This window comes from Otolemur garnettii, unplaced genomic scaffold (assembly GCF_000181295.1).
Source record: "Otolemur garnettii isolate 467f Iridium unplaced genomic scaffold, OtoGar3 scaffold00014, whole genome shotgun sequence".
In the NCBI taxonomy this organism is placed as follows: domain Eukaryota; kingdom Metazoa; phylum Chordata; class Mammalia; order Primates; family Galagidae; genus Otolemur; species Otolemur garnettii.
In genome coordinates this window covers 14,678,746-14,686,783 of record NW_003852409.1, presented here as the reverse complement: position 1 = coordinate 14,686,783, position 8,038 = coordinate 14,678,746, and the positions used below count along the sequence as shown (strand labels likewise).

Sequence of the window (8,038 nt, the reverse complement as noted above, 5' to 3'; positions counted from 1 at the left end):
TAAGGAGATCAAAGGAAGAAAAACATTGGAACATTTTTATAAATTCAGGAAATACAGTTCTATAATTATTTCCCATTACTAGAAATGCAAAATTCTATACCTAACCCAGGACAAAATTCAGGGATAGAAGGAGAATATCTTAATATGGTAGCGAATGGCTCTCTCAAACGAATCCACATCATACCTCATGGTAAATGCTAAAAGTGTGTTTATCAGGCCTACAAATGTGAATGCTAGTTTTTATCACTTTTTAAAAATAGTTTTTTTGGCAGTTCTAGCCCCAAACAAGGCATCTTGTTGTATTATCATCTCTTAGTGATATTGTGGATACAAACAAAATGACAACACAAAATCTTAGAAAGAAAAAAAAATAGAAATAAAGAAATCCAGTTAAAATAGCCGGATTACTATTCTCTAAAGGAGAAACAACTAATTGATAAGTATTACAGAAAGATATATTAGTAATTAAAAATTGTGCAAAACTAATTTTAAATTAGTTAAGAAAAAACTCAGAACAATGAAAAAAAAAGAGAGAAATCCAGATAAAAATGAATAAATGGAGATAGAACATGCTTTCTGATAGGGAACTTAATTACATTATCATTCCCAGGTTAATTTATATATTTATGTGACTCCAAGCAGAACCCGACAGGGGTGTTTTGTACCTAGCAGTTTTTTTTTTTAACTTGGAAGTACATGAAGAATATACAATATCGTATTGTATTGGATCAAGAATATACAATAACACATAGTATATGCAATAAATACACTTTTTAACATTATTTTCATTGAAATGTAACTGATTTAGTAAAATGTGCCAATCTGGATTTTACAACTCAGAGAATTGTTTTACAATTGTGGAAACCCCTTATTGAGCATCACACAAAATATAAAATATTTTCATACTTCTAGAAAGTTCCCTCATGTCCCTTCCCAGTCAGCAGCCCAAACCCAGAGGTGATTCCATGATGATTTCCATTGCTGTAGATCAGTGCCTGGTAATGAGTTGTGTCTGTTCCTGACAACCATCCAAGTAGTCACATGTATCAGTCATCTGTTCTTAGTGCTGGATAGCAGTACACGAACATCCTACTCTGGATGTATATTTGTGTTATTTTCAACTTTTGGCTATTGGGAATGTAGGTGTTACAAACATTCTCGAGGAAGACTTTTCACGGCCATATGCGTTCATTTCTCCCACACGGGAGAGGAATTTCTGGGTCACAGGGTAGATGAATGTTGAACTTGATTAGACATTGGCAGACTTCTTTCCAAAGTGATTTCACCAGTTTTTGCCTCCCCCAGCATCGTATGGGAAATCCATTCGTTTCCCACCTCATCCCCACTTCATATGGTTAGTCGTTCAACTTCAGCCATTCTGGTGGTGTGAAAGGAGACCTCACTATTGTTTTAGTTTTCATTTTCCTTATGAAAAATGATGTTGACCATCTTTTATTTACCTTCTATTCAAACGTTTTGTTTGATCAAGTGACTGATCAAGTCTTTTGCAGTTTTTACTTGGGTTGTAGTTTTCTTATTCATTTGTAAGCATTTAAAATTATATGGCAGGCATGAATTTTTTGGTTAGGTATATGCATTATAAATATTTTATTTCAGGGTACAACTTGTTCATTTCCTTATTAGTGGGGGCTTTTTGATGATCAGATAGTATCTTATCCAGTCCATTTTATTAGTTTTTTTTTTTTTTTTTTTTTTTTTTTTAATGCTTAGTGCTTTTTGTATGTCGCACAATGAGTCATCTAGTACTTTTTTTTTTTTTTTTTTAAGCAGGTTCTGGCTGGGGCTGGGTTTGAACTCGCCACCTCTGGTATATGGGGCCGGTGCCCTACTCCTTTGAGCCACAGGTGCCGCCCTGGTCTAGTGCTTTTTGTGTGTTGCCCAAGAACGTCATCACTTTTGCCAAGGTCACAAAGATATTCCTGTATATTTCCTACAGAAACTTTAAGATTTTAGTCTTCATATTAAGTCTTTGATACCTTCTTAAATTAATTTTTGTGGTGGTGTGAGGAATGGATAAAGATTAATTTTGGTGGGGAAAGAGTTTCAGTTTTTCCGGCACCGTATGTTAAAAATACAATTTCAGGCTAGCCCAACCACTCGTCTGTTTGGGCTATTCTGCTGGGATCCGGGCCCTGGCTCTGGCCCGGAGATGGGAGCTGCTCTCCAGGGGCTGAGACTGTCAGGATCCTCACAGGCCCTCTCGCCTGAAGTCAGAGAAGAACCCCCATCTACCTACACTCCCTTTCCTCATTCTGGGGTCACCCTCTGTCCCTTAGGTCCTCAGCGGTAGCGGCCACCCAGTCTGACAAAGGAGTAGGACAACAATGCTGGCATCAGTGCTGTGAGTGGCCCCTGGGGTGGCATCAGTGCTGTGGGTGGACCCTAGGGTGGCATCAATGCTGTGAGTGGCCCCTGGGGTGGCACCAGTGCTGGGAGGGGCCCCCGGGGTGGCATCCATGCTGGGAGGGGCCCCCGGGTGTTATCTGTGCTGGGAGTGGCCTACAGTGGCCTCAGTGCTGGGAGTGGCCCTGGGGTCCGCATTCTCACTCCAGCTGCTGAATCTCAGCCACCGATGCGAACCACATAGAATGGCTCGGGAGCGCTCCAAGACTGTCACCTCCTTTTACAATTGTCAGCCACTGACATGGCCGCTGAGAAGCTCTCAGTCTGCCTCGCTCCAGCCACCATGCTCTCAGGATGGCAGCCACCTTCTGAACCGGCACCCGCAGCAGGAGCACCTGTTGGAACTGCTCTCCGACTCCAGGGCTTCCGCTTTTCAGCACTGGTGGTGACCCCACCATTCTGCGTGCGCACGAGTGGTATGTCCCTGCCTTCCACAAGCTGACAGACTTCCCCGGCATCGTTTGATACCTCTTGGACAAGACCCTGACTTCGGCTTGGGGTCTGCACGCTAGCCACTCTCACCTGGCATTGCACGAGGACAGGCTGACCTTGTTGGCATCACCTGCACTTGTCTCTCACCAAAGAAGATTACTGAAAAATGGGTGGACTTTGCCAGACGCCCGTGTGAGCACAAGTATGGTAAAGACACCCCACCCCATCCCATGTCCACATAGAGGGACTTGTGGCTGCGCTTCCCTTTCATCCCTCTGCCGCCACTGGACTACTTCTTGCCTGAGCTGCTCAAGAAATCCGTGAGAGCCACAAGGGAGAGTCACCTGGACACTCCCTACAACGTCCCAGACGTGGGCATCTCCATCGCCAACAGTGATATTGATCTCGGCATCAGGATCTCAGATCCGGGGGGAGAAATCGCTCATAAAAACCTGGATCGGGTCATAGATTCCTGCTAGCTGAGGCCAGCGCTCAGCACCCGGGGATCAGCCCGCTCTTTGGACACCTGGACATGCACAGTGGCGGCCAGGCAGGACCCATGAGCGGCTCTGGCTTCGAGTTGCTCCCATCACTGGCCTAGGCGGAGTACCTTGGTGGTTCCCTGCAGCGGCAGGCCCTGCAGGGCATTGGCACGGATGTCTACTTGCCACTGAGTCACCTTGACTGCCGGGAAGCAAGCTTCTGAATCTGACCCTACAATCTCCAGCCTGCTCACCTGCCTTGCTTGGGCCACACTCCCTGCCAGGACCTTGGAGGTCGAGCAGGGTGGCAATGTGCTCCACACGCTGCTGCACCTTGGGACTTAAATGGAGCTGGGCTCCGCTCCTCGATAGGCTCTACTGCGTCCTTGCCTCCAGGCCTTGGAGGGGAGGGAGTGGGGACCCGTGAGACCTCCAGCACCAGCTCTATCATTCTCATTCCTGCCCCCCCCACGCCCCTCGCTTCGATCTGTTGTTTGTTATTAAAGTTCACATTTTAAATGCCCTCTTGGGCCCCATGTGTGGGGATTGCAGGTAAAAAAAATTGAATTTCATTGGTGCTTTTGTCTAAAATCAAGGGCTTATATTTATGTGGTTCTATTTCTACACCACGTTGCCTTGTTTACTGGGATTTTTGTAGTGAAGTTTGACACCTGGCATTTTAAGTCCTCCAGCATTTGTTATTCTTCAGGATTTTCTCAATTATTTTAGGTCATTGGGATTTCCATATAAAATCTATAAGCAGCTTGTACATTTTTCTTAATAAAAAGCCTGCTGGGATTTTGACTAGGACTGCGCTGAATCTTTAAAACAATACAGGCAGAGCTGAAAAATGGACAATATTGAATCTTCTAGTTGGTGAACAATGTAATCTCTCCATTTGTTTACATACTTTACATTTTATTCAGTATGTGTTATAATTTTTAGTTAAGAAGTCTTACATAATTTTTATTATATTACTCTCCTAGTCTTAAATTGTTTTGATGCTGTCATAAACAGTGCTTTTAAAAATTCATTTTCCAATTATTGCTGCCAGTGTTCAGAAATACTCTTGATTTTTGTCTGTTTACCTTGAAGTCAGCAACTTTGTTAAAATTCACATTTTTGGGGTCATTTATTTATAGATTTATTTGGAATTTCTACGGATACAACTATGTCAAATACAGAGTGTGTTACTTTTTTCTTTCCAATGCTTAGAACTTTTATTTCTTTTTCTTTCCTTATTTCACCAGCTAGGACTACTAGTACGGTGGTCAATAGACAGTAATAGTGCATATTTACATTAAATTTGCTATTAGCTGCAGTTCTATTATATGAGGGTCACTTTGAAAGTTTTGAGACAGACGATGTGATGGTCCATTATTTCACCCATGCAAGTTTCAACTTGCTTGACTTTTCGGTGTTCCTAGGAACGTATGAGAGATCCTTTAGAGATTGAAAAAGTTCCTTCTTATACTTAACATGTTGAGAATATTTTTAAATAAAAAAGTATTGCATTTTATGAAATAATTTTTCTGCATCCAATCATAATGTGTTGTGTTTTATCTTTCTGTGTTATTAAATATAGTGGTTGATTTTTAAATGTTAAGTCAACTTTGCATTCATTGGATAACTAGACTTGGCTATGCTATATTACCTTTTTACCTATGGCACTGGATTCAATTTGTTATTTTGCTGAGGATTTTTCGTCTAGGTTAATGAATAACATAACTTGTTTTTTCTTTTAATGGTCTTGTCACATTTGGTGTCATGGTTATATGAGCTACACAGAATGAGTAGGAATGTGTTTCTTTATTTTCTGAAAGAGTGTGTGTAAAACTGGTATTACTTCTTTCCTAAATGTTTGACAGAATTTTTGGTTTCTTTGTTTTGGCCTGTGTGTTTCTCTGAAGATTGTTAATTACAGATATTACAGATATTATTATCATCTCTCTCTCTGCTTTTTAAAAATTAAGTCATATACACCTAGATCATGAACACATTTATGATATGTGGGGTACAATGTGTTGATTTTTTTATACCATTTGGAGTGCTTACATCAAACTAATATAGCTTTTGCCTCATTTACTCCATGATTGTGTTAAGATATGCTTTTTAAAAGTTCTTTTCCTCTGTGTTTAATTTCTCTTTCTTTGTCTTGATTTGTCTTTAAGTTCACTGATCTTTTCTTCTGTTATTCTTCTAGTGTGGTATTAAGGCTATCTAATAAATGTCTAACTTTATTATTTATTTTTAATTGACAAATAAAAATTATATTTATGATATACAACATGATGTTCTGAAATATATACACATTACGTAAAAGCTAAATGAAACTAACCAATGTATGCATTAATTTAAAATGTTTTAGGGCCGGGTACAGGGGCTGACACGGATCATCCCAGCCCTCTGGGATGCTGAGGCAGGAGGATCACTTGAGGCCAGGACTCTGAGACCAGCCTGGGCAATTCAGTGAGACCTCATCTCCACAAAACATAAAACAATTAGCTGAGTGTGGTGACATGCACCTGTAGTCCTAGCTGCTCAGGAGGCTGAAGCAGGAGGATGCTTGAGCCCAAGAGTTCAAGGTTGGAAAGAACTATGATCACGCATCGCATTATGGGCAACAGAGTGAGACTGTCTGTAGTGTGCATTTACACATTAGACTGTCCATTTTATTATTGTTAGCTTCTTCCATTTCTCTGTGAAATTCTTTATTTTTTCGTCCATTAGATCTATTTTCTGGTCTGATTGAAAAAACATTTTAGTAGTGATTTTGTAATCATTTTGGCGTCATCTGTAACTCTTCTAGTGATTATATTTTTTCTTTGAATAAAAGCCATACTTTCCTTTCCCCCATGAATTGTAACTTTTAACTGTGTCTAAAAATAATGGAGACTGAAGTAAATATAAGCAGTCCCCAATCACAAACATCCAAGTTATGTACAACTCAGACTTACTGGACAAAGGCTATTAAAGGTGATAAGGAAATGTACTTGTTTCATCTTACATACAAATTTAACTTAAACCTGCAGAACTTACCTGGTTTGTAACCTGCCTATAATGCTTTCCTCTACAAGTGGCTTATCTATTCTTCTTACATGGCAGCTAGAAGGATTGAATAAGGAATTGAACAGTTTTGGGAATGGTTTTCTGCTGTAGTTTCAGGTTGCGTTTGTTTTCAAAATTTCTTGAGAGTAAAATCCTACCTATGTATTACAACAGTCTTTTAGAAGACTCTGGGATTTTCATTTGCTTTCCAGCCTGTCCTCCATCCTAGATGGTTTTCCAAGACACTGAACAAAAGTCTAGTGGTGAGAAATTTGGTGGCTAGAAGGACTTTCTGCATTTGGGGTTCTTAAGAATCTATTCTGTTACAACAGCCAACGCGGCTGTGAAGGTAATGAGAAATCTGTTAAATTTTAAGAGATTCCTTTTGCCTAAACTTGGCAAGTGCTCCCAGGAGGAAAGCAGTTCCTGGTCTCTGCTCTCCAAGAAAGTGCCTACCTCTCTCTGGAGGAATTCTTTGTAGTCATAGCTTTCCACTGTGTGAAAACATGTGAATTGTTCTGGTGAAAGCAATAGTCTGTTCCAGCTTTCTACATCTGAACTTGAAGTAAAACTCTGCAATTAAATTGTGACAAAAATCATGTCATGAGGTGACATTTACATCTCAGAACTTTAGAACATATAATGTCACATTGTAGTATTGGCATAAGAGTAGACCAATGTAGTTGAGTAAAACAGAATAGAAACTCAAGAAGCAGAAAAGGTTTTAGCTTGTGATAAAGATGGTTTTCCCCCAAATTTTGCAGAGTAATATGTTACTTCTTATAAGGGAAGTAGAATACCTATTTGTCAAAAAAAAAAAAAAAATTAGAGCCTTTCCTCCCCCAATATTCCAAGCAGAGATCACATAGGAGTTAATTTGAAAAATGAATCTATGAAACTTTTGGATATTAAAAACTATCCAAAGTTTTTTAAATACACAGGACAAGAAAACAGATTCTGCTTACAGCATAGTGAAATATTTCTAAGAAGAAAATTAAGAAAAAAGGGAGAATAAAAATAGAATTTTTCTAAAAATTATTATAAACACATTTAAAAGTAAAACTCCAAAATATGTGTAATATATTTGCAAAATAGATATATATAAGTGTCATCACCCTTAATATATAAAGAATTCTTACAAGTCAATAAGAAAAAAAACAAATAGGAAAATACCTTTATAGGTAATTCACAAAGACATGCCAATAGCCTACAAATGCATAAAAATATTTACATCATCAGTAGTCAAAGTTGCCTCTAATACCATTTTTTTTTCTTATCCTCCTACGGTGATGGGGGAAACCCTTAGTATACTACTAAGCTCTTTTTTATCATACATGTTTAAGATGTACAACACAATGTGTTGATATACACAGTGAAATGGTTATCACAGTCAAACCAATTAACATATCCATCATCTCACAGTTCCTCTTTTTGTGTGTGTGGTTAAGAATAGTGGGTGACACCTGTGGCTCAAAGGAGTAGGGTGCTGGCCCCATATGCCAGAGGTGGCGGATTCAAAAACTGCAAAAATAAATAAATAAATAAATAAATAAATAAAGTCTATTCTCTTAACAAATTTCCACTGTATAATACAATCTTATTATTCTTATACTTTTTTTTCTTTTTCTATTTCAAATTAATATCAGGGTACA

At 39.1% G+C, this 8,038-nt stretch overlaps 1 pseudogene; it reads left to right on the top strand.

The window, feature by feature from the left end:
- The window catches only part of LOC100946055, a 5,138-nt pseudogene extending 1,576 nt beyond the window's left edge, over positions 1-3,562 (top strand).
- The last annotated feature ends 4,476 nt before the right edge of the window (positions 3,563-8,038 follow it).